Here is a 27,585-nt window from a genome sequence, read left to right as displayed (position 1 = left end):
TTTCACTTTGAACCTCTTATCAGGTGAGCAGGGGGCAGTGCTAGGGCCATTGAGAGGAGATTTTAATGACTCCAGGGAGCATGAGGAGCAGGGATGTGGCATGGGAGTGCAGGAAGGGCTCAGCTACCCTGCTGGCTCCTGGTGGTGGGTTGTGTGTTGTGTGTGGTGTTTTGGCTGTTTTGGTCTGTTTTTTCCTTAGCTTCACCAGATCCAGCAACGGTTTACAAATGGTCAGAAAACCATTGCTGCTACTGCCAGCAAGAGTGTTCTAACCCAGATGGAATGCTCCAAGGAGGACCCAGCCATCCAGGCCACTGGCAGCAGGGAGTGTCTGAGCTTGCTGCTAGTACTGGCAGACAGTGCAAAAGACACCTGCATGTGGTGTGAGCAGGTGAATGATCCACCCTGGTGGCAAAACTTTAGGAAGAAGCAGAAAGGCTCAGGAGTATTAGGGAGAGTGAAAGAGAAATACACTGGTGGAGTTATACCCTTGCAACCCTGAGAGAAGCGCAGCAGAGTCAGAAGTGTCCTGCCCCTGGCCTCCTGAACTAGTAGATGGGAATAGGGAGCAGAATAGATCTCCCATAATCCAGAAGGAAGCAATTAGAGAGCTGCTGAGACACTCAGATGCTCACAAGTCTATGGGACCAGATGGGATCCACCCTAGGGCATTGAGGGAGCATTGAGGGAGCTGGTGGAAGAGCTCTCCAAGCTGCTCATAGTCCCTGCTAACCACGGACGTTCCAGATGACTGGGCCAATGCGGTGCCTATTCTTAAGAAAGGCCATAAGCATAGCCAGGAAACTACAAGCCAGTCAGCCTGTCTTGGTTTAGATAGACAGGTATCTGCCAGGGAAGACTGGAGTCTCCCTTGGACTGTAAGCCCCTCCCCCCCCTTTTCCAAATTATTATAAATTTGCTGTTAAAAGGCTGTCAGACAAAGATTTTGGGAATTGGTATAGCAGTTCTTTACTAGGGATATATATAAAAAACAAAATAATAACATCAAATGTTGTAGTACAGAAGAATAAGCAAGCAAACAAACAAACAAACAAGAAATCCTAGAAAACCCTGACAGAGTCAGAAATACAACATGACACCCTGCTGGTCAGGGTGTTGGAAGCAGTCTAGAGTAAGTCCTCCTGGAGTGGCAGATGTGGTCTTGTTGGTGTAGAGATGGTCCCGTTGAAGAAAGGGTCCAGTAATGGTGAGATGGGTCTGGTCCTCCTCCAGGGATCCGGTGGAAAACTGGATACCTGGTGGAACTTGTGGCTCTTTTTTATCTAGGTGAAGATGGTTTGGCTCCTCCTCCTTGTGTGGAGCATCTCACAATTGTATGATGCAATGTGTCATGTCATTGGTGAGCTTTAATGGTCCATTAGCAGAAGATATACCATGGGGGTAGTGGGACACGGTGTGCACTGTCTGTTAAGGATCACTGCACCATCTGTTTAAGGATCACTCCACCATCTGATAAACCACAGTGACCCATTTGGGCAAAGATAAGCAACACTGCTCCACCCGGTTTCAACAGATGGAATAGAACTACATTTTTTTTTGGTTACAAAACCCAAGACACAGCCTGACCTCAGTGCCCAGCAAGGTTATGGAATAGATCATCTTGAGTGCCATCACACAGCACCTGCAGGATGGCCAGGAAATCAGACCCAGCCAGCATGAGTTTAGGGTAGGCAGGTCCTTCCTGACCAACCTGGTCTCCTTTTATGACCAGGTGACCCACCTGGTGGATGAGGGGAAGGCTGTGGATGTTGTCCACCTAGACTTCAACAAAGCCATTGACATTGTTTCCCATGGAAAATCCTGGAAATACTGGCAGCCCACGGCTTGGACAGATGTACCCTTCACTGGTTCAAGAATTGGCTGGGTGGCCAGGCTCAGATAGTGGTGGTTAATGGTGCTGCATCCATTTGGTGGCCAGTGACTAGTGGAGCTCCCCAGGGATCTATGTTGGGCGCAGTCCTGTTTAATATTTTTACTGATGATCTGAATGAGGGGGTTGCATCCACCATTAGGAAATTTACGGATGACACCAAATTGGGTGCAAGTGTCAATCTGCTGGAGGGTAGCAGTGCCCTTCAGAGGGACCTGGACAAGCTGGATCCAGGGACCAAATCCAACAAAATGAGGTTTAACAAGACCAAGTGTCGGGTCCTGCACTTTGGCCACAACATCCCCCTGCAGCACTACAGGCTGGGGACAGAGTGGCTGGACAGTGGCCAGGCAGAAAGGGACATGAAGGTACTGATTAGCAGCAGCCTGAACATGAGCCAGCAATGTGTCCAGGTGACCAAAAAGGCCAATGGCATCCTGGCCTGTATCAGGAATAATGTATACAGCAGGACCAGGGGAGTGATTCTTTCCCTGCACTCAGCACTGGTAAGGCCACACTTGAGTGCTGTGTCCAGTTCTGGGCCCTTCAATTTAGGAAGGATGTTGAGATGCTGGAGCATGTCCAGAGAAGGGAAGCAAGGCTAGTGAAGAGTCCAGAGCACAAGTCCTCTGAGGAGTGGCTGAAGGAGCTGGGAATGTTTAGCCCTGAGAAAAGAGGGCTCAGACAAGAGACCTTATCGCTCCCTCCAACTGCCTGAAAGGAGGGTGTAGCCAGGTGGGGGTCGATTTCTTCCCACACATAGCCAGTGACAGGACAAGAGGACAGTCTTGAGCTGCACCTGGGAGTTTCAGCTGGACATTAGGAAAAAGTTCTTCACAGAAAGCATGATTGGGCATTGGAATTGGGCTGCCCAGGGAGGTGGTGGAGTCACCATGCCTGGAGGTGTTTAAGAAAAGACTGGACGTGGCACTTAGAGTCTTGTTCCAGTTGACAAGGGGGTGTTAGGTCATAGGTTGGGCTCAATGATCCCAGAAGAATGATCTTTTCCAACCAAGTTCTGTGATCCTGTGAATGTTGCTGATGGGATATTGTATCTTTAATTGCTTTTTGTTTTGTTCTTTTATAAAACTTATTTTTCTTTTTGTCAATATGCTCCACAAATATTAATAATTATTGTAAAAACCTTGTATTGTGCAGAAGATATGTTACCTTCATTTTTGTTCAAAGGAATAAAAAAATAATCCACCCAGACAACCCCCAGCAAACAAATACATCACCATAGAAAACACTATAATAAAAAGGGAAAAAAAGCTCCTTCTAACTCCTTAATCTGTATGTTCTCTTACTTACCCTAGAGCTCAGTTCTTCTTTTTGTCTTTACTAAGCAAAAAACCCATTCTTATCTGATGATTCTGGATGGCAGCACTTTTTACATCCACATACTTCTAAATGTGGTATGTATTTATTACCAAAGCAAATTGAACAAGTAAGGCAATTGCCATAGTGCATTTGGATATAAAAATATTTTGAGTTTTAAAGCAAGAGTAAAATCAGTTGTGGATAGTACTTATATGTCTCTGGTTCAGTTTAACACATTTCTTCTCCTAAAGGTGCTATTCTGTAAGTTGTAAGTCAGCTTTGTGGCAAATTCATGAGCAAAAGAACTGCCCTGTTTATAAAGCATAGTACAGTACAGTATGGGTCTTGTTTTGGTGTGAAAGACAAGTGTCTGCCAAGGAGGGTAGGAACCTCCCTTGGAATGAAAAAATATGACCCCTTCCCTCTGAATCATTATAACTTTGAAATTAAGGGGCTTTTAGGCAAAGGTTTGGGGAAAGAATATCAGTTATTTACTAGAATATATATGTCTAATAAAGCAGACAACAAACAACCTCAACGGCAGCAACAACAAACAGAACCAAAAGCCCAGTGACAGCCGTCTCTCGGCTGCAGGCACTTTCTCCTTTGGTGTAGTTACGGCCACAGCCGGCAGGGGCGCTGCTAGCTCCTGGCCAGGCCGGCAGGTGCAATGATTCCCCCACAGGTGCAAGGGGAGCTGTGGCGCGAGCTCAGCTGCCTCTCTCTCCGTGTGGGTAATGGTGGGCATGCCTGAGGGAGAGATAGGGGGTTTCCTTTACAACCTCACAGGGGCAGCTGGTCCCAGTGCCTCTCTGGATAGCAAAATGGACTGTAGCAGGAACCTCAGAGTAGCAGGCTGAACAGCAGAGGTGAGCAGACTCCGGAGTGGCAAACGAAATGTAGCAGAAACTCTGCAGCTGTAGCAGGAGCTGCGGGGTGTCCCAGCAGGCACAGGGTGCGGGGTTAGTGTAGTGAAAAACTCTGGAGCAGTGGCAGAGAAACAGCGGGGCTGGGCAGCAGCTCTGGGTACCCAAACACAGCCGGGAGAGGGTCTCTAGGAGAGGGGGTGGGCTCGGGGTCCTGGGGTTTCCCTTGGGGCACCTGAGTAGATGGTGGTGGTCTTTTCGAGTGAGGTAGGGTGTTAATAAGGTCCGAGTCCAATGCCTGCTCTTACAAGCAACGTTTTGCTCATGGTAGGAGAAAAACACCAGGAGATCGAACTTCTGGTGGCGAAGTCTTCCCACAGCAACAACAGCCTGGCTCCCCTCTGATGTCAAGAGCAAGAGAGACCGAGGAGCTGAGCCCAGCCCCTCAGCTGCCAGCCAAAATCTCGAGGTATTTCTGCCCTTCCCAAGAGAAAGCCCATCAGCTATGGAAGTGAAGCCAGCTGCACCCCTCCCCCTCCTCCTTGGCTACATCTTTTGTCTTTCTTAAGTACCAGTTGTTATTGTCTCTTAGCAATAAATGGGAAAAACTTCCATGAGAGGGGAGAAAAACAAAAACAAAACAAAAAAACCAAACCTTCCAACAGGTGTCTAAAAATCGGTAGCTGCAGCTGACTGATGGTCTTGGGAATTGAATTTCTCCTGCGGGCACAGAAAAATGACAATTTGATATGTCACAGTTTGGGTTAACTGCTGCAAAGGATAAAGAAACAAGATTTTCCAGTGTTTGTTCCATTTCACGTTAGGAACTTCTGCAAAATACTTAACATCTTTATTTGTGGGGAGATCTTGGCTATATATTTTTTTAAAACTTTATAAAAATAAAAAATTAAAAAATAAAGTTATAATACTCTTTCAGGGTGAGAGAGTAGAATTGCTGCCTTTTATGGATACTGTTATCATTTGCATACAAAATAGCATGACAATAAAGTTAATTCCTTTGAGAAGAAGCATTACAGCAGAGTGTGAAGGCAGGGGTCAAATAGCCTTCCCATCAAAGCTTGTGCCAAGAGCAACAAATGTGACTGTAATGCATCAAAGCACTGAATGTAAGCACAAAAAATCCTTCACAAATATTTAGGCTGGATGAAAGCAATTAAAGTCAGATTGATTATGCATAATCCTATGAAACATTCTTAATACTTCAATGACACAGATGGGTGATTACTGGGTGAACTAAAACAAGCAGCTATGAAGACGTATTGCCAGAGGTGACACTGCAGTCAGATAACCCATGGCACTCACCTGCTGTGTGCCACAATGTACTATCACTGAATCTTCTGTTGTTTATTTCAACTTTTCTAACGTGGGACTGAGAAAAATGCACTCTGTTATATATGTATCTGGTTGCCAGAAAATAGCAGAATTCCATTCACTTTATATTGTGAAAGACTAGTCTGCTGGAATTAAAAGCATTGATTATGTTTAAGGAGGGAGGAAACAAAAGAATGAAAGAGGTTGTGGAGAAGGGTGCTGTTTTATCAGGTTTTATTTTTTATGTGGAAATGCTGTTACTGCAATCTCTTTGTCTATTACCTGAAAATTTCTCTACAATAACTTATTTGATTTCTATTTTGCTCAGAGTGCCATGGATATTTGTGAGACTAGAGTCTCTGTAGGGACCAAGCCCTGTATATTGCAGTTAAAATATGCAGCCAAATCAGCACAAGGTATGCTGAACAGTGCAAATGTGCATTTATTCCCTATCTTGTTCTACTGATGATCATGTATCAGGAGGCAAATGGCACAACTGAAAGACCTGATACCTGGCTTGGTGTTGCTCACCTGACATATTCCTTCAGAAATATTCAGTCTGGGGAGAGTGATTCAGCTATTGGGTAAAGCAATGAAGAAAAATCTCTCTGACATTAAGTCTTTATAACAGCAGTCTATCATCTCTGCAATTATCTATTTGTATACTTCTGAAACCTGTTTAGTATCACCTTTTATGGATAATAGGTCTCCAAAATTAGGCCTTTCAAATTAATTAACCAGATATCTGAATATCTTGGCTCATTAATGCTTCTGTACAGTTTTTGAAGGAGTCAAGGGAATTTGCTATTCAGAATACAATCTGATTTGAAAAGATATAATAGATTAAGGAAGCTGTCTTTGCCACTGCATATTACAAAGTCTATCTAACTGTTCCTAGATATCTGAATATAAAAATAACTACTCATTCCTTCCATGATGGTAAATATCCACATCCTCACTGTTTTTCCACAGAATGAAAATATCATAAAGCTAGTTTGTACTTGCCTGCTTCCATCTAGCTAGTTCTTAGCAAATTCTTTGTGGTATATTTACTTTCTTGTGAAATTTGCTTAAAATCTCAAAAATGAAAAAAGATAATTTCTATAGTTGATCTGCTCTCCCTTCTTTCCCATATGCATGTAAAGAACATATTGCAGTCATAAAGTAGAAGTCAAGGAGGAGGAAGGAAAAAATCTTTAAAATAAATCAGTTAGCTCTACACAGATTTAAGTTGCTAAAAAAGAATTTTGAATTAAGAACCTGCTGGCTCTGTAGGAGTTGTCTTTTTCCTCTTATTTGCGTGCTATAAGGAGCGTCTTAATTTCTGACTTCAAGGCTAGAGCAAGGGGATGGGTTTCTGGTGACATTCCTGTGGTATGTGGGGCATGGAAAAAGTTACCTTTTTCTCTTTGAATATGGGAAAATGTCCTCCCATTTGCAATCTCCAAAAAAGAAGTGAATTCTACTCTTTTTAATGTTTCACACCTTTATAGCTCTCTAGGTCTTAATAAAAGGGAATGAATGTGTTTGACCAACTGCTGCATGCCAGAAGAGTTTGACTTTTATTACTTTAGATTAAAACAAATTCAAAACACTTTCTCATAATGCTTTTGTAACATTAGCAAAAAGGTCTATGTACTTTAGTCTGGAGTAAAATGGATTTATTCAACTTCCTAAACAAGATTGTCATGTCTCTGTAGAAGCTGACAGCATGCCTGCAGTGTATAACTTTCAGTAAACGTATTATCTGTGTTGTTTGCACATTTAAGTGGCACTTTCCCCCCTCTAGAGTAATTATAAATATAGAATAGAATAATAAAGTGGTTTGGGTTGGAAGGGGCCTTAAAGACCCTCCAGTTTCAATGGTCACCTACTTCTAGTGCTGTTGGTGCACTAGATCAGGTTGTTCAGCACACAGTCCAACCTGGCCTTGAACACTAACAGGGATGGCACATCCACAACTTCTCTGGACAACGTGTGCAGTGCCTCACCACCCTCACTGTAAAGAATTTCTTCCTAATATCTAATTTAAATCTACCCTCTCCCACTTAAAAGCCAGTATTCCTTGTCCTGTCACTACACGTCCTGATAAAGAGTCTTTTCCCATTTTTCTTGTAGTCCCCTTTTAGGTACTGAAAAGTTTTTTTTGTAAGGTCTCCCTGGAGTCATCTCTTCTCCAGGCTGAAGAGCCCAAATCTGTCAGCCTATCTTCGTAGGAGAGATGCTCCAGCCTTTCTCTGGGTTTGCCCAAACAGGTCCATGTCTTTCCTGTGCTGGGGACCTCAGAGCTGGATGCAGCATTCTGGGTGGGGTCTCACCAAAGCAGAGTAGAGGAGCAGAATCACCTCCCTCAACTTGCTAGTCACCCTGCTTTTAATGCAGGCCAGAATGCAGTTGGATTTTCGGGCTGTAAGTGTACATTGCTGCCTAATGTTCAATTTCTCATTCACCTGCTCCCCCAAGTACTTCTCCACAGGGCCACTCTCAGTTTTCTCATTGACCACCCTGGGATTTCCCTGACACAGATGCGGGACCTTACACTCGACCTTGTTGAACTTCATGAGGTTTCAAGGTCCTTCTGGATGGTATCCCTTCACTCTCGAGTATCAACCAGACTACTCAGCCTAGTGTTACCAAAAAACTTGCAGAGGGTGAACTCAATCCACTGTCCATATCCCTGACAAAGATGTTAAACAGTACTGGTCCCAATATGGACCCCAAGGGACAGCACTCATTACTGCTTTCCACCCAGGTTTTAAGTCATTGAAAGGAATTCTTTGAGTGTGAGGATCTAGACAACTCCTTATCCACTGAGTGCTCTACCTGTCAGAGCCTTGTTTGCCCATTCTTGAGCCAGGAAGTTGTGTGCAACATATTGAATGCTTTGCACAAGTCCAGGTAGAGTGTATCACTCACTCCCCCTTATCCACCAATACTGTAATCCCATTATAGAAGGTCACAAAATTTGCCAGCCATGGTTTGCCCTTAGTGAAGGCATGTTGGCCGTCACCAATCCCTGTTTTCCACGTGCTTTAGAGTAATTTCCAGGAAGATCTGCTCTATGGTCTTGCCTTACACTGACTGACCAGCCTATAGCTCTCTGAGTGGGTTTGTGCACTATGTTTTTTCTTTTCTAGTCAGTGGAAACTTTCCCAGCCTGCCATGACTTTCATCTGATGTATGCATGGTGTATATGACCCAACAGACATCTGTCTTTCTAAAAAGGCAGAGAAAAATTCTTAGCGGAGAGACTGACAGTGGTACTGATTATAGTATTTAATATAGTGCTTGGGTAAAAATATTGTCAGCACAAAGCCTTCACATCAGCATCCCTATTAGCTCTATTATGTAAGTAATTACATTATCCCTATTTTACAGAGAACAGTGCAGGAAGAATGGGGAGAAAAGTTGGCTGACTGTAAGGACGTATTGGCCAGCTATGAGGCAAAGTTAATGTCAGGAAAGCTAGAACTCTGAATTGTATTTAGTTCAGTCCCACCATCCTGAAAAAACAGGCATGCATTTGGAATTAACTTTTCTTTGTCAGACCTCTCTTTTATACTAAAACTATATTTAAGGATGATGATCTTCTTTTTAACCATGTAGATTTTGCTTTTGATGCACTACTTTTGTTTTTCTCCTTGCAATGCAGGAAAATACAGTTTCAATCCATGTGGCAATGAAATTTTTATACACAGAAGAGCTGGATTATGAAGAATCTCAGGAAATGTTGTTTCCTCCTTGAAAACATCATGCGAAACAACATGCACTGTGTATTCCACAATCACACAAATTTGAGTTTTGATTCTGAGTTTCTGCCAATGAAAATTGTATCTATATCAATTAAACCTGGTAATTAACACTCAGAGTCATTAGGTCTATTGGCTGTCAGTGTACTATTAATTGTACATGTATACATGTGAATAATGTATATAATAAATGTATTAAATTAGTTCTAAGTGTAATTGGTATTTCTGCATATGATATTTTGTCTGTAAATAACAATAGATAATCTGTGGCAATTTAATCTTGTTTTAAGAATTAGCTGAATTATGAGAACTTGGTTAAAAAATAAACAGCAAAAAATTTTCACAATTATTTTTAGCATTTGTTAAATAAAAGCTCCTGATGAAGCTCCTGCTGTTTTCTCTGAGCTAGTTTTTGCCCTTGGGTAAATGATTTCAAATGACATGGGAATTATTAAACATTACAAATACACTGAGACCAAGTGTGAAAAAGGTAAACAAGAAGGCAAAAATACTATACTGAAAAGATTACACAGATGTTTTGGACAATGGTTTAAAAAAGAACAAGGCAAAGCTGAAAGGAAACTCGTGTTGCTAGTATGGCATAGTTAAAAATGTGAGATCAGACTCTACAAAGAGCAAGCTACTGTAACAAAGCATGAAACCAGCCTGAAAAGTGTGGTTTCTTTAACTACCAAATGGAACAGGGATTAATTCTCACTGGAGAAGGCTCAAGTTAGGAATGACTGCAATAGCTTACCTGGGTCTTCCCAGCAGTCTGATGTTTAAACTGTTCACTATTTCATCCTTACTTACTAACATTCTGGCTAATGTGAATCTCTCACTAAAAATGAGGGTCCCTCAAGTAAATCACTTGTTTGAGGCCTGCGGGAAGTATTCAATCCAGGAATAGTGTAAGTTTCTATTCCATTGCCCTACATCAATCACCTTAGTAGCAGTTTGGGTAGATACGGAACCTATAGTTGACACGAGTGATGAAACATGAGACAGATGAGGGATGTGAGAAGCCTGGAACAAAGTACCTACAGCTTACATTAACATCTCATCATATATGTGTGTATATATATATACACACACACTTATATATGTGTGTATATATGTACAGTGCAACAGTTTGTAGGCTTGTAGCTTGCCCTTAAACTAAGCTGGGTATCAGGAACAAAATAGTTGCATTTACACATCTACTGTTCTCCCTGAGCTGCCATGTTCAGAGGCAGGTCAGGTTTCTCTGTGCCATATGGCAATATGCTATGAAATATATATGTTTTAAGGTAAGTAAAACTTTGGCAGACATTTTTTCATCCATGGAAAAACAAGAGGAAAAAAAAGCAAAGATAAAGATATACAAAGAGAATAAATGACAGGAGAATTCAATGGTTAGTCATCTGACATGTACTATGAATGGAGATAAAAATGCTGGTTGCCAAAGAGTGGGTAAGTGACGAAAGAGTTCTGGGGAACACCCACAGTGTGAAGATAAAAGAATGAAAATTACCATCACAGAGCAGTTTGAAAAATGAGTCAAACCATAAAATATGAACCACTGCAGTAATGAGTGTAAGATACACTAACAGTTTGGTTTAAATCAGCAGTAAAGAGGTATCTGCAGGGTGGAAAGCAGCTAAATAATCAGAGAAGAATAAGAGGATGAATCAGGGCCTTCACAGGTCACCTGAGGTAAGCCATTAATAATAATAAGACCCAAAAAGGGAAGTCATGCTGGAAAAGGTCTGTGCAATGTGATAGGCTTGGATAAGTTACTTTGCAAAATTACAGATCCCTATGTCAAGATTTTGAGAAATGTGGAGAGAGGGAAAGATGATAGTAATTTAACAGAACAAAAGTTGAAATCATGGTATGGGAATTATCTTTCTTTTTTGACCTCAGGAGACATATGGATAATGAGATGTGAGAAACAAAAATAGAATGAAGGATAAGAGAAACTTGATGTAAAACCCACCTAACAAAGAAGCACACAGTAGATAAATGAAATAAGGGGGTAAATAAGAGTAGAAGGGAGGCAGAGGTCTTTGTTGCGCTCAGAGAAGGAAATAACAAGGATATACATATTTCACACCTTCCTGCTGAATTCACTTCTACTGTTTGAGGAATAAGAATAGCTTAGTTTGAATACTCATTATAGAAATTTGGCCTCAGTCAGACAAGGGAAAAAAATATGGTTGTTACAGGTGTGCAAAGAGCAAACTGCAGTATTTTCTTAGCTGTGGGTGTCACAGATGTCCTGAACTTCTCATACTCAGGCTCCTGTTTTTACTTCATCTGACTCCCCTGCAGCCTGATTGGAGCCAAATAGCAGGCTTCAGTGAGAGCTGGCATGGGTTTTTTATTACATTAAGTGGTTTTTCATTTGTGCCACACAGTGTAGTGTAAAAACTTCTAAATTACATACTTCTTGTGACTATGACTTCTATGGAGCGAATTTTTAAAAAACATGTTTCCCAGACTGATATTCCTAGAATTGCAGACAATAACCAATGCCTACAGTCACATCGGGAGGACTTGTCTCAGGGCATATTCTTTTCTGTTTATAGTCCCTGGTGACTTGTAATTCTTGAGTTTTTTTGCTTCCACACTCTTTGCTTTCCCCACACCCATGGGAAAGAGATTTTGTTTCGTTGTGTTGGCAACTGAGATATAATGTACTATATAGATCCTGCCTTCCTTTGAAATTGGTTTGTCAGAGTCCCTGCAGTATAAAGGCACATATTTTTGTGCCATAATCATCTCCTTATGAGTAGCCTCAAAGAAATTCTGGATTCTGCAGCAGGACTCTCTAAGGTGGGTTCTCTAATGTGGCCCTCTCCAAGAACCAGTGGAGTCATTGCCTGCACTCCCTCACAATGGAACTGTACCACTGTACTACAGTTATTTGTTCCTACAGGGAATGGTCTTTTAGGCATGACTCACAGCTGAGAGAAAACTGTTTGTGTGGTATGTCAGAGATCAGGTTTGATCCTAAATCACTGTTTGCACACAGTGAAATGCCAGATGCAGGACTGTGGAACCCTAAGCTGATTCTGTAACCTTGGGAGCTCTTTAGAATCCTTATACACAACAAAATCCTGTTTGAACAGAATCAAGCTGAGACTGAGAAATCCTAGCTGAGATAGAAGCTAGATTTCTTAGGCAGACCCAATCTCTTTCTTACTGCTTTTCTTCTGAGAGAGGAGCTCACTGCTGGTTCTCTGCCCATGCTGTGGCTGGGAAACTGTAGGCTTCAGCTGAAGAAAGGAAGGAATTCTGTTCATTAATGCCTACTAGAAACAGGCTAGAAAGAGAACATATGTGCATCTGGGTTCACATTTTTCTGAAGCCTGGGAGATGAGGCTCCAATTTCAGCTTCGAAGAAACACTTGATACCTGCACTGCTGGGCTCAGGCCAACCTTGCGAGAGGCAGAGGCAGCCCCTCCAGTCTCTGTTGGCCAGTGGCACTACTAGCTTGAGTGTTTTGTCAGTGATAACAGCTGTCACAGGTGCCAAAGCTCAGACCTCAAACTAAGGTGTTCTGTAGAGTTTAAGGTTGTGTATACGCTGCAGTACAAGGCCTGGAGAGGTACTGGACACCAAGTAAGCGTAATAGTGGCCATCTTGTCCTTGCTGTAGTGAAGAGATGATTGAGAATTTGATCCTCAGTGAGTTCTAAGTTCTTTCACCTGTCATCTTCTGTGTTGTATGCTGAAATGCTCAGATCACCCATTATCTTCATAGTAATTAAATAAGGTAGGTTGCTATATCTGTTACCATTATCCAAATAGTCACATCTTCTATCCACACATACAGAGTTTCTTTAGACTACACAGGGTTTCTAAACTGACTTCTATGTTATTTCCTTTTTACAGATCTATCTGAAGGCATTTTGCATTATTTCTTAGTCATGACAAAAAATCGATCACCACCTGTGAATTTTAGTTGTTTCTTATGACTATGTACATAATGTATAGAAGTGCTGGTAGTACACTTTGCATATATTTTTCATCTGCATCTCAGAGTTTGATTTATCAGTCCTTTGAAGCATTGGTGAGTCTTCTGCAGGTTTTACAGTTCATGTAACAAAATCACATATTGTTAGTTGGAGTTAATTTTTCAGTAATATATTACAAGCAACACAGGAACTTTATCCCTTTACTAGCAAATTTTGTCTTTCAAGGCATGTATTTTTGTTCTACTTCTATTGCAATTTGATCAAGAGATGTTTTCTATTGTAGTAAAAAACCCTTAAAATATTATGGAGGGCTGGACTGGAGCAAAAACACACATTTGAACCAATATGATTCTCATATGTTCTTATATAGACTTAGAAAGAGTTTAGAGTCACAAGTATTTCTCATTGGTACACAGCATAAAAAAAATGCAAACAAACACTATTTATCTTATTCTTAAGGTGGCTAAAAGATTCACACTGCAAACTATACTTATTAATACCTAAAAATCTTTTGTCCCTTGTGAACACCCTAATGAGGAATTTCTAACTGCGCCACAGGCTTCACAGGCCTTAAATCTGAGGCCCAGTCTGGGATAGCTCAAATCTCATGCCCACACTCTAAAAAATCCTGCAACATTCTATCTGTATTTATTCTTAAAAAAATGTTAGTCATTTTTAGTGTCAGATTCCTTTCTGTTTGTAAGGTCTTTTTTCTTCTGTTGCTTACAGTACTGTTAAGCATTTGATTCTACACTTGAAGGATGTTAATTGCCAGTATAGTTGGGTTTCTCATTTGTTGTTTTATTCATAAAAAATAATGGTATTAGATTATTTTTCCAGTTCTCTAAGCAATATTTATTTTATTTTAATTGTTAATTAATTAGTTTTAGTTCAATTATACTGTTCTAATGAACAGTGGCATGGAGTTGGGAGGGAGGGAATTTTGGCTTACATTACACCCTAGGTAAGCCAAAGGTTTTTATCAGACAAAATTTAGCTCTTAATAGCCACAGTATTTACAGGTTCTCACCTAAATACATTTCATCCAGAACCCTTAAAATCTGACTGTTTCCACCATACTTACACTTAGGCTGTCTTATCTCATTCTTAGCACCCTATCTGCTATTTTACTTCAGTCTTTGAGAAGATGCAGGTTTATTTTCAGAGACAGCAGAGGTTTGTTTTCAGATGGCGCAAAGACATTCCAAATAACTTCACTTTTTGGATCTCTCCTTAACACACAAAAGAAAAAAAAAAATCTATGCATTCAGGTGAGCTTTTGTTATTCCTGTCTGAGATACTCCTCTCTTTAAGGCAGAATCTGCATCTCATTCAGCATAAAAATTACCCCCAGCCCACCTCCATGGGCTTGAGCTAACTCAGTTATTAGGAGGCTTTAAAGGGAATTTTTACCAAGGACGAGATAAAAGATATCAGAAGAGGCCCTTTCCCCAGGAGCTTTGTCCCAGGCATTTATTCTTCGAAATTCCAAGAGGGAAAGAGACAGAACAAAGAAGTACAGGGTCTTATCTAGTCTCCCAGTCTGGGAGGATCCTGGCAGTCAGCCGATTAGGTCAAGGAGGGTATGGAGGGTCATTCCATGTGGTCAAAGGGAGGAAATTCTAGGGGGTCAAAGGGGAGAAACCATTCCCCTAAAGAATTACAACAATTCAGGAATCCAGAATGGCTAGGTCATCACCAGGCTGCAAAAATTCAGACCTCAACTGTTCAAGATACCTGATGTTACCTCAGGCTCTTTAGAACAGTCTGTGTGGCCTATGACTGCCACACCAGAGGGGTACAGATGACCAGGAAGTTTTGTGTCACACACATTTGCCAGCCCATGTGGGTATCTGGGATGCTCTAGGCAGTGCCAAAAGGCACTGTAGGCCAGGGAATAGGCAACCTGAATCTTTCCCATAAGCATCTCTGCAAATCTCACTTTTCTATGTCCTTGTTCAGGTTTGTGTAGAAAGACACACAGAGCAAAAAGTTATTATCCTGCTTTTTTCTAAATTCCTGTTGCTTAGTCATTGGATTATATTTTGTCCCCTGAGAAAGAGAGATGGAAGTGTTTGCTTCCCTTGGGGTATTGAGCTGTCATGCTGCAAGGGTTTCAAGTTGCACAAGGACACAGGCAAGTCAGCAGAAATCAAGTAACAGTGCCCCAGCTCAGCTGAACAGAGATTTGTGGTTATTTCTTGAGTGTGTTCTCAAGTGCCTGATGGCTTGAGTGAGATTCGGATACATTTAGTGAACTGCAGATCTGCACAATTTGCCCCCCAGAAAACAAATATCCATATCAGTTTTTCTGCTTTGAAAAAGCCTTTAGTTAAACTTAGGTATTTGGTTAAATTAATCAGATATTACGAATTTAAAATGTGATTTGGAAAATACCATGGAGTTAATGAAGAGTGCACAGGAAAGTACAAGGAGAAAAATCTGACCTTTGATATTTCCCACAAAATGAAGGCCTCCCACAATCAGTCAGATGAAAATATAAAGAGCATCAGTGCATTACACCAAGGAACAGAACTTTTGACTTATGAATATTACACACCCAAGAGACTTCCAGCTTTCCTAAAAAAACTGTAATAATTTCATTTTTTTTCCCTCCCAATGTATTTTTAGAAGTTTCCTTGCTCTTTGTCTTCAAGGTAGTATAAGAGAGAGCACACGATGAACTATATGGCCTTCAGTCCATTCAGGATTTGGAATCTACAATTGATTATTTTTTCTTCTTCTTCTTTATTTTTTTTTTCAGTATGTTTGTGTCTAAAGATCTTGGCATGGCTGTGATTAATCTCTGTCAAAAAATCTTCTGAAGGGATTTGTCATGTCAGGCTAGAGAGAAGCATTGATGAGCAAGCATGCAGCCCTATGTATGAAAAATCTTTCTTTGCAGAGTTTGCAATATTGTTTAAATGAAGAGTTATTTTCCTGCTGCTACAACCATATCATTTTCTTTACAGACATCTTCTGTTCTGAAAATAGTCTGTGTCCTGTGTTTTCCTACACCTTTCTGTTTGATTGCAACAGGTTTGTGAGCAAGGTCTCCAAGTTACTCCAGTGAGAGGTATCTTGGAGATGTCCTTGTCATATGTTCCTGAGCAAGAGTGGGTTTTTAACACTGCGGGCTTAAGTCTGTGGGAAGCTTTGGCTCTCCTATTTCACCCTTAAGGATTTTTTTTCTAGGATTGTTTTTAAAAAAAACCCACCTTCTTAGTCCATGTAAGAAACCATGCTGGTCTGCACTTAGTGAAGTGGCACTTTTCCTCTTCTGCCAGTGAGAGACTCCCTCTTGAATCTATACAAACTAATTTCTGTGCACTATTTCATTGCTTATTTTCTTAGAAGAAAAAAGCCAAATATTCTACAGAACTCGCCTTCATTTTCTTCCTTAATGGTAAAATCAGTATCTGCTCTCCACTCAGTTTCTTAAACTTTGAATTTGCTGGAGAAGTTTATTGTAGCTTTTTATTTCAGTCAAGAGGTATTTTATTCTGGTTGCATATTGAGAATCTTTTTTCCAAGATGGTCATAAACGTTTGAAGGGTACACCATTCCAATATCAAAATTATTGAAGAAGTCTTAGTATTTTATATCTTTATGATTTGTTTGATGAAAGACAGTCTAGGTTCAAAATATGCATTATGTGTATAATTTCTCTGTATCTGAGCAAAGATTTTCTAGGCTCCCTTGGGAGCTGGCCTCTTATCTTGCTTTAGTCTTTCCAACTTTGAGAGCTGGGCAGCTGGAAAAGATCTGTAATGGAAATTTTGTCGCACTGAAAATTTTTGCTTTAATACAGAATCCAAAGACATTTTTCTCTCACATGGAACTGCTTAGATCTGGGAATTACAGCTGAACTTTGGTCTTAATGTCTCATCTGCCCTGTGGGTGGGATTTTCAGAGTTTGCAGCTCTTGGGCAGGACTCCGTACACTTACTGCAGCTATTTTCCTATACTGTCCCTTTTCAACAGCCTGAGGCACCTTCAGAATCCACAAGGCTTTGTAGCCCATTTGAGTTCATCAATAAGTCCTTGATATTGATTGCAAGGAGCATATTTCACTTCAGAAAGAGAGTTGCATCCAAAAAGAACCACTGTTGGATTTCAGATCTGGGATTTAAAATTCTTGTATGTTGACTTTTTGTCAAAATTCTCTGTTATTTTCTCTTCCTCCTCTCAGATGAGGTCGCCACTCAAGAGCAATTTTTTAATTTATTCAGTACCTTTTACCATCTGTTTTGAATGCCTACCCCTGACTTTTCTCACCCCATGAAAACAGAGATGTTAAAATTCATTAACTGGAATTCTTTTGTTTACAATCACGTCTTGCTTTTTCAGTTATCCTGAGAAGCCAGTGATATACTATCCCTGTACTGTGTTAAGGAAGGTATATTTGCAGACAAAACTTTCAGAAAACTAACCAGGCTGCTAGTTAAAAAATACTGGCTTTGTCAGGAATTTGGTGTGGATCTCGTCACTATGCAACTGCAATGTAGTCTGTAAAAATTTACAGCGGATTTTTGATAGGATATACTGTGGTTAAGTAACTTTAAGAGCAGGTGGTATTCCACCAAAAAATCTGATTATCAATGATGTGAGAACAAAAAATAGAGGTCCAGGTGGGGAAACGGATGTTTGAAAGTGTCTTTTTTGCCAAGTTTGGTGGTCGCTATGGATGTCCATTCTCCATGCAAATCAAAACAATAAGTAGTGCAGGCCTCTCCTGCATAGTTCCATTCTCAAGAGATTTGCTTTGAGTTATTGAGAAGCACTCTGTACGCGGCCTGCATTTGATCTGCCTATGCATCTCCTGTGTTTATGCCACTAACAGCAAAGTTCCTGGCTATGATGATGTCATGCAACATAAGGCTGAGGTTTTTTCTTCTGCTGAAGGTAAAAGATTGGTGGTTTGAGAAGCAATTGTGATGGTGGGGAAAGGGGGCACATGCAGCTCTGTGGTTCTCTGCCCCTGTGATGGTCACTTGACTCATTGTAGCAGTAGTTTGTTTCTTGGTGAAGAAGGTGTTGGGGTTTTTTTGGGGACAATATCATCTTCCTAAGAAAAGACTTTTTTTGTTAACTATTACTCTTGCTCTCCTATTAAAACAAACACCAAACCTTTTAATTTCCCTAAATAAAAAAAAAAATAATAAAAAAGGGTGATGGAGGAAGAAGAGTCAATTTCAGTCCTCTAAAACAGAAGCAACTTCAAGATGATGAAAAATTTCACAAGAAATCATCTTCAAAGAACCCTGATCTTGTCAAACTTCCCAGCAGCATAGAGCCCATGAGCAGGATGACACTGTGCATCTCCTGTTTCCCAGCCTCTCTTGGATGTTATTCTACAGATACACTGGCTGCTGACCACCATGGGTGCTCCTGTCAGGGAGGACGAGGATGGGGTTTCTCCCCTTGATTTTGCAACTTCTGTTCTTTCAGAATAGCTGGTCCCAGGACTGAGAGAAGGAAAAGCAGATGAATATAACCATTGTTTGCTTGTTTTACAGGTCTGGGCTGGGAGTACTTACTTGTGCCTCCTCACTCAGCTGTTAACTCGAAGAGAATTGACAACCAGATAAAACACGGAACAGAATCTAGCTGAAAATATTCACAGTGACCTTGAGAATTTAATAAGAAAAAGAATATAATGTTATCTATTCTTCTGTTTGTTATATTTCTTTTAATGTGTTTTATTGCAACTACACTGGCATTATTAGGACAAATAAATATTGTTTATTTTTAAAAGGTGCTTCTCGTTTTCTGGTTTTCTTTGTTTTTTCTCCATCCTTCCTGCCATGTTAACAAATTATCTACCCTGCTGGGAACGGATGAAAACAGCTCAATCTATCCATCTGAAAAGCACATAAATTCTAATAGGAAAGAGTAAGATTTTTATATACAAGCCTAGAAGAAGACATTGAGAGCTGCCTCTAGGAATGTTTTTCACATAGGATAGGAAGTCAAGCTCTTCTTCATAGCGTATCTGTCTTTGTAACATCATTACCAGTTTTCTTTATATTTAGCAGCCTGTCTTGTTTGATCAATTGAATATTAGAAGCTCCAAGTTCCATGTTTTGTAACCTCCTACATTCAAGCTATTGATCTCCAGTGTGTCACCTGCATCTGTGCTTTCCAAGCTTCATCATTAGAAAAGATTTCTAATGAAGTTCTTAGGTCAAGCCAAGCCAGTCACTGCACACTGTTGACCTGTAAACACTGTAAACATTCTCCTGCCATATTTCCAATGGCAGGAGAAATATTTTGGAAAAAATATTGTTTTCCTGATAGATAGATTGATACCTCCTCCTCTCTATCATAGGCATCTAGGCCTGCAAAAGAGAAGTAATTTCTAAAGGCTCCAATGATGTTAACAGCCAAGATTTAATGATGCTTAATGAATCCATAAAGGACTTGTGTTTTAACCCCAGCCAGTCACTAAGTACCATGGAGCTGCTAGCTCACTCTCTCTCTTTGTTACTGGGTTGGGGAGGAGAATCAGAAAAAAGATCAATCGCATGGGTTAAGAGTTTAATAGTTGAACGAAAGTAAAATATAATGCCACTACTAATAATACTTATAGTAATAATAACACCACAATCAATAGTAATTTTAATGAAAAGGAGAAAGAGAAATAAAATTGAAGAGAAAGTACCATTGCTCACTACCTAGCAACAGATGTCCAGCCTATCTCCCAGCAGCAGTCAGTCTGTCCTGTCCAACTCTGCCTAGTTTATGTGCTGGGCATGATGTTCTATGGTCTGGAATATCCCTGTGGCCAGTTTGGGCCAGTTGTCCTGGCCATGTTCCCTCCCAGGTCCTTGTGCAACTCCTCACTAGCAGAGCACGGGAACCTGAAAAGCCCCTGGCTCAGGGTAAGCACTGCTGAGCAATGACTGAGCTATCACTGTGTTATCAACATCAGTCTCATGCTGAATTCAAAACACAGCACTGTAGGTTATGTGTTATTAATTATGGGTTAGGATTAGTAGTAAGGAAATTACCTCTATCCTAAGTATAACCATTGTATGTAACAGGGGCAGTTATATGGCAGCTGTGCAAATGGGAGAAATATTTCTTTATGTAGGTGATTATAAATCTTTTAGGTGTCATCGATGATAATTTAGGCAAAGTTTAGGATAGAGAAAATAAAATTTGGACTAAAAAATTACATGTGATTCCTGGAATCTCTTTTCCCTTTGCTGTCTTTCAGTAAATAAAGGAATATTGAAACAGAATATGAGAAATTCAAAATTAAATCTGTCCATACTGTGTATTTCCTGAAAAATTTAAAAGCTAACCTATCTTTCTGCAGAAGTTTTGTTCTTCTCTGTGACTAACAGTTTTGTTCTTTCTTAGAGTTTGTTTAGAAAGGTTTAAATTCAATAGGGGAGCGGTAGAGAGAGATTCACAGAAGATTTTTCCTCAGGTGATTTTAACACCTTGTTTCTATTCTCTCGGGTTTTTCTTCACCCAAGATTCAGGTGGCTGAGAGTCTTTTGCCCTCTGAAAGCCCTGATCCAGATGCAAGAATACAGCGGAGTCTTCAAGATCTTGTTTCTCAAGGTTTCTTGCATTGCTTACTATTTCATATCTTACAGTGTTCTCTGTGTCTGGCTGAGGTCCGCTCAGAAGCAGGGACAACAGGTGAGTCCCCCCGTGGTGGGACGTCACTGTCTCCTTATACTGATAATTACATGTCTCTTGTTTACAATGACATGCCAACACCTATCATCTGTACTAAAAAGGTCATCCCTACTCTGACCCAATCTCCTTAAACTACTTTGTGTCACCATTACTGCAGAAGATGGAAACAAAGAAGAACTCAGGGCACCGCCCAGAATCCTCCATCTTGCTCCTCATTCACCTCTATTCTAGAACCCCAAAACCACAATTTTCCACCCTGTGATAAGCTAAACTACTGTCTTTCACACCTTTGTGACTTGCAGTTCCTCTCTCAGTGTTGGAAGCCTTTCCCATGGACTGAAATCAAAGACAGTGTCTTCCTGGGAGACCCCCCCTGTCCAGGATTCAAACCCTCTTAATCAGGTCCCAGATATCTCTGCTGAGGTCCGTGACCTCCCAGGGTGCCCAAAGGGATGCCCTGGACTCTAACACTATTCAGTTTCCAAAAATTGGGAAACACATTTTGTAAATGTTTGGTAACCTTATTGAAAAAAGAATGCTTGAGGAAGAAACCTGGTACAGCTAAAGTAAAATTTATAGAATTGGGAGGAACCAAGTATCTTTTCAGAGATGGAGAAAGCTTGTCCCCCAGGTTGTTTTGTTTTCTGTGATGGCTTAATCAACTCCATCCACAGGAGTATAAAGAGTGCTTGAAAACACCACTGCTCCTTCAGTACATTTTTTTCATCTGAGATTTTCCCTGTCATGTTGATGGTGTGAAATCCTGTGGGCTACTTTTTTCTGGTGTGAATTTTGTACCTGGTGCAATACTTGTTTCTGCTGAGCTTAGGCATTGGGAGGTACTGTGCTGTGCATGTGACCATGCCCGCAGTGGTGGCAACAGCACTCCCTGGTGACTGAATTGAATAAAACTGCTGTTTCACAGACATTTATTTCAGAAGAACTAATGCCTTGTAAACACAGAAAAGCCATATAAGGCTGTTCAATGGTAACTTGTTTGAGCAGCACATTGTGACTTCCTGAATGGAGATGGTTCATCAGCCACATTCAGCCACATTAGCTTCTGCTAACACGTTTTTGAATTTCAATTCCTTGTGAAAGGCTGGATATTGCCTAGAGATATTACTATTATTGTGGTAATAGCAGTTGCATTTTGTTTCTAAACTGGATGCACACCAATAATGGGTGAAATATTTTTGAGCTCTTTACTGCCCATATTTTACATAGTTATTCAGAGCAAGTGCTGTAGCATCACAACTGATATTTAAGTGCCTTGCACCTAAAGACAAGTGTAGACAGAATTTTTTTTATACTACTCTAGTGACTTGTTAATGTACCTCCTTGACAGGCTGAAAATGTTCCTCTGAGGCTCCAGGTAAGCTGGAAAAATAAAATAAATTGATACCTCCTGTAGAGTGTATGAATCTATTTAAAGATGGAAGAAAGATTAATTTACTTGTGAAGTCTAATCTATGTGTCCTTATTTCTTAAATCACTTATTGGTGTAAGTCTTCACCAGAAACAGACTGTAAATAGTAGAGTACATATATGTAAATCTGGTAGGAAAAAAGCAAAGTATTTTTTTCTTTTTAGCAGAGAAGAGTATTTAATTTAGTTTTATGGCAGATTTGTAGACTTCAGAAATTCCCAATTTATTGGGACTAAACATACACACACAATCTATTTGTTTTTAATGTTTTATAGAGGTAGGGTCATGTGCAGTTGTAAATGGTTTTCAAGTCAACAAAATAGTTTTTAAATAAATGAGACCAAGGTTTTTTTAACAGAGGAGTTTCTGAAACACTTAATTTTAGCATGCCATCCTTAGTTTAATATAACCTTGCATATAAAGGACTATAATACAGACATCAGTGTGTTATAGTAGTTTATTATACCAGTGTTATCATGAGACAACACAATGTTGTTTAGAAATGTCTGGATGCTTTCGTCATTGTAACCTTCTGAGGTCTTCCTTTCCAGGAAATTTGTTAATAAATTCACTTAAAATTAGCAATTTAGTCTTTTGTGTGCATTTTGTGTGTAAAAACATCACACTATAATTTCCTAGTCAGAGGTGTAATGATTTTACCTGATCCAGATTCCTTCCCAAACTAGTAATTATGAAACTAATGACTGCTGCGGTTTGTGGATTTGGTTATGTACTCATTTGTTTTATTACAAGGGGACAAGCCCAAGCAGAACTCTTCTAGTATCATCTTGTCACCATGGTTTGTAGTTTTCCTTTTCCTCAGATTTTTTTTTTTTTAAATTATACCAGATAATTGATGTTCCTGCCTTTTCATTTTTTGGTAAGAGGTTTAGTGAAAATAAAAAAGGAAAGTATTAGTATTAATTTTTTTATCTCTTTTGTTATATTACCCGTAGGTAAACATAGGCATGGGGATGAATCACTCACCATTTCTGCTCCAAAATCCAAGAGTTTTGACTACCAGCTATTAAAAGATTGTTTATCCCACCCCAACCTTGTCACTACCAGGATTTAGCTCTGCTTCTCTGTTTCTTTCTACTTTAATAAATAACTTTGACCATCAGCTTCCTGATATCCAACTACATGTGGATGAACAGTTTCTTTTGAAAAATAGATAAGAAAAGCAAAATATTGCTGTTGCCTTATGTTCACTTTAGGGTGATCCAAGGCAGCATTAGAGCATTCTTAGAGCTGCTGAAGAAAAATGTTGAAGATTTTAATCATTTATTTCCAGTTATTTGCATCTGAGTTAAAATTCTTATTACCTGTAAGTTAAAATAATAACCCTATCATGAACATTTTCAAAAAACATTACGATGAATAAAATTATAATAAAAACTATAATTAAGACTATAATGAATTTTTAAAAGTATATAAAGTGCTTTCCTTACTAAGGCATGCTATGATTCTATGAACTTTGAGATTCAGTGCAACTATACATGTTCTGTGTTGCCTTAAGTTGTACACTTCACCTGGGACTTCAGATAGACTTAATTTAAACGTTTTCTGCACTTAAAACATTTCATTATTAAGTTTTTGGTTTGGTGTCTTACATCATGATATAATTTTGCTGATATCCCATCCTCCTCTTTAAAAGAAAAAAAAGTTGCATTTATGTTTTGATGCATTTGATCCTGTAATAGATACATAGTATTAAATTCGTGGATTAAAATTGTGTGTATTAAACTTTACAGTGGAATGTAAAAAACCCCTGAATTCCTGGAAACAGTTCCAGGGCATCTCTTTGCATACCACAGTCTTTTCTTAGTCCAAAGGTGTCAACTTGACATCTGCCAGAGAGATAACCGGGAAACGGCCCATTAATCATGGGCTGATCACATCTTCACAGTTCATCAGGAGATCCGATACCAATCTGGGCAGAGGGCGGCAGAAACCTTCTGACAGAAGATTTGGAGACTTTTTCCCTCAGACATCTTTTCAATTTCTCAGGAAACTCTTTCAGATATCCCTTGTGGACACCAGACATTTCAATGATTATGTTATGTACATGATGTCATGTTCTTCGGGTTCTTTGTTACCGTCTTGTTTACGCCTCAGGGTAGAAAAACGGTATAAAACACCTACCCTGAGACCCCAAATTTGTGGGCAGTTCTCCGGAGACGCACCCTTTGCTACTGCCAGATTGTCCACCCAGCATTCGATTGATGTTGTCCGAGTTTATCGTGGCGTTTCCCGAAATTGCTTTTCAAATTTGTTAAATAAATCTTCGATTTTGGAAATTGGCTCTGATCATTTATAACAATCCAAAACAAGCATTTACTACTAAGCATTTGCTAAGAAGTGAGACTTCTTAGCATTCCTATTTATAGGCATAATTTATGAACTTCATTGCTTCAGTTGAAATTTAGAGTGGTTTTGGTGAAAAATAGATTTTTAATTTGCAGAAGGAAAGTTCTGTGTTCTGAATTACTTGCTGCATGAAGTTATTTATTTGCTGTGAGGAAACAAACATAAATGAATGAATAAATATCTTGATTTGTAATCACCTCTTCTTCTAAGGTGACTTGTTTGCTTTGCTGAGTCATCCTAAAACTTGTGGGTAATTTGATGTATTGTAAGCCGAGTACCAAAGTTACCCCAAATAGTTCTTAAAATACATGCGGATGTCGCTGAGTTTTTGAGTAGTGGATAGTAATAACTTGCCTTTTGGGGAGATTGTGTCTCCTAAAACACAGCTTGTAATGATGCACCCCATACACCCAGCAGGTTCTTCCAAATAGAGAAAGAGTTTCAGTTTACCTCTGACTTATTAGGAAGTTTACCTAGATTCTTCCATAGCCTCCTGACAAGGATTGGTTCAATGCCAACACAGTGGCATGGATTGGGCTCTGAGAATGTAACTCAAAATCCCTTGGTGATCTTATTGGCTGCAAGCCAGGTTATCCCTCCAAAAACATTAAGTATTTAAGAAAGAGCACAGAAGAAATAAAGGTTTTTCAAGGTGTGTTAGCAGGGTGTCTGAGGTTTCTCAGGTGCCCGTGCACGGCTTATTATTTGTTTTCTGTAACATTTGTTATTTTGTTATTTTTTCTTTATTAAACCTTTGATTTACAAAACATCTTTGAGGAGCAGTCTCACTCAAATTAATCATAGCCACTATTTTGCAAGCCTGGACCCTCAGAGTGCGAGTCAAACTCACAACAGCTTTTCATCACTTTCTTAAAAAGTGAGAATTAAGCCTACTAGCAGATATGAGTGAGTACACAAGTAAAAGGACTAGTGACACACACCACACTTCCCAAGGACACAGCAGGTGTCTTTGTTAGAGACAAGGTTACATGCTTTGTTTATGCTGCCTGAGGATAGTGCTTCAGCAAAGGAATCATAATGTTCTTGATCATGGTCTATGAAGCACTTTATGAACACTCAAACTCTTAGCCACACTGCTCACGCCCAACGTCAGTGTATTTTCTAGATACAGTGCCTAAGCAATGTATTACTAAATGCATTTTTTTTTTTAATTCAGTCCTGAGGAAATCATAATTTCCCATCCCAAATACCTTTTTTTTTTCTTCTAGAGTCCATCTTCAACTGCCTCTGGAGAAATGATTTCATTTCATATTAATAGGAAGCAAGTGGAGCAGTCTTGTTCAAGTGCATCCCTGCAGACAACCTCCACAATACCACTCCCAGTCTGTTGGACTCTGATGCCTTGGGCTACAGTTAACTGCATGTTGTGGCCATGTTAGAAGGAGCAAAGATAGTACATAAGTATGCAGCACCCTTGTGCTTTCCTGCTCCAGCAGATATGCCATCTGACTCCAAGGTGAGGCTCAAAAATATTAGTCTGTGATCAAAGCCAAGCTTGGAGGATTTGTTTGTAGACTGGAATAAACTGCATATTAGAGAAACCCAAAATGTACCTTCTAAAAGCTGGTCTGGTCTCTTAAGTTCACTTCACTTGAACTGTTGTACTGAGATAGCAAAGAAAATATTTTTAAACTTCTGAAAGCTAACTTTATCAAATGAGATCTGGGATACTCCGTGCAGACTTTGTTCTTACAAGAAAGAATTCGCTTCCTGTCAATTCTGTGTCTTAGACTTAGTTATCCTTAGTCCCAAAAAACTACTCTTTGGACCTTAGGAAGGCCTGGCTGGGACCTTCCTGTCAATTCAACAGATTGTTCCTTTCCCTGCATGCACTGCATCTTCCAGATCCCTACTGTATCTCTAGACTTGTTGCATCCCATGACCTCTTTGTCCATCTGTCTCACCAGCATACACAGGGGAAGGAATGTTTCTTCTCCTTTTACTACCAGTCTCATCTGGCTTTCATAATGGATTTTAACAGTGTTGTGCACAAAATAAAAGTACCAAAATCAAAACCAAGTGCTTGTCATCATATTTCCTCCACCTTCTTTTGAGGTGTGTATCTCTACCCAGGCTATCAGTTTATTACCAATTTCTGCCCTGCAATCACTCCACATTTTGGTAGTTTAAATTGCTTCTGCAGAAGTTAAAAAATCTGAAGAATGTTCCATAACTGGGATTTCTAGTGTTATGCTGTGTAAGATGCAGCGTGTCATAGGAAGCTAGAAACAAACAGATCTTAATAGATGTATTTAAAACAATTCAAACAAAATAGGAGTAAAGACTACTCAAATGCAAAATTAAAACAGTGTATCCCAAGGTGTTCAATCACATAATTCAGCCCGTACAATGAATTGAGTGAATCTTGGCTATGATTGACATTTTGCAGACATTTGATGATAATGCTGAAGATAATGCTTATCATGAACTAAGTCTTGAACATCTTTTTCATCTGCTAAAGAGAAAGGTCCCCTTGCTTTCATCTTTTCTCACTTATCTTTGCAATATGTGCAGAGCAATTCTTTCCCGTTTCGAACTTGTGGTGATAGTAAGTAGTGAGATATGACCTTAAGGTTTTTTCTGTATTTTCCCCCAACAACGTAGGTTAATTCTCAAGCAGCCCACATATTGTATAACATTTTAAAACTGTTTTGCCTTTCTATAGCAAAGTGAGATGACTTAAGAACAAGCTCATCATATTTCAGTTTGAATGAAGTCAAAACCTGGATGGAACAAACCAATACCAGGACACAAATAACAGTCTTTCCTGCAATATGGAAATAATAAAGCAATGTGAAATCATCCTACCTTAACCATTTAAAAAAGCATAAATAAAAACAAACAAACAAAACAAACACAAAACACAAAACAAAACAACAACAACAACAAAAAAACCCAGAAAACAACCAATATGGCTTCAGTATTCATTACCACTCAGTGTAAACAGGACTTCTTTTGATTTAAAGTTTTTTTTTTTGTTTTGGAGTTT

General features: G+C 39.7%; 1 long non-coding RNA gene across 1 annotated transcript; it reads left to right on the top strand.

Moving 5' to 3' along the window:
* The first annotated feature begins 3,944 nt into the window (after positions 1-3,944).
* Positions 3,945-9,529, top strand: LOC136300507 (uncharacterized). Its single transcript, XR_010723730.1, has 3 exons — positions 3,945-4,080; positions 4,409-4,546; positions 9,062-9,529. It is a non-coding gene; the product is annotated as an uncharacterized lncRNA (long non-coding RNA).
* The last annotated feature ends 18,056 nt before the right edge of the window (positions 9,530-27,585 follow it).

This window comes from Chamaea fasciata, unplaced genomic scaffold (assembly GCF_029207755.1).
Source record: "Chamaea fasciata isolate MVZ Bird 193981 ecotype frontalis unplaced genomic scaffold, bChaFas1.0.hap1 SCAF_1, whole genome shotgun sequence".
In the NCBI taxonomy this organism is placed as follows: Eukaryota; Metazoa; Chordata; class Aves; order Passeriformes; family Sylviidae; genus Chamaea; species Chamaea fasciata.
This window is presented reverse-complemented; position numbering and strand designations above follow the sequence as displayed.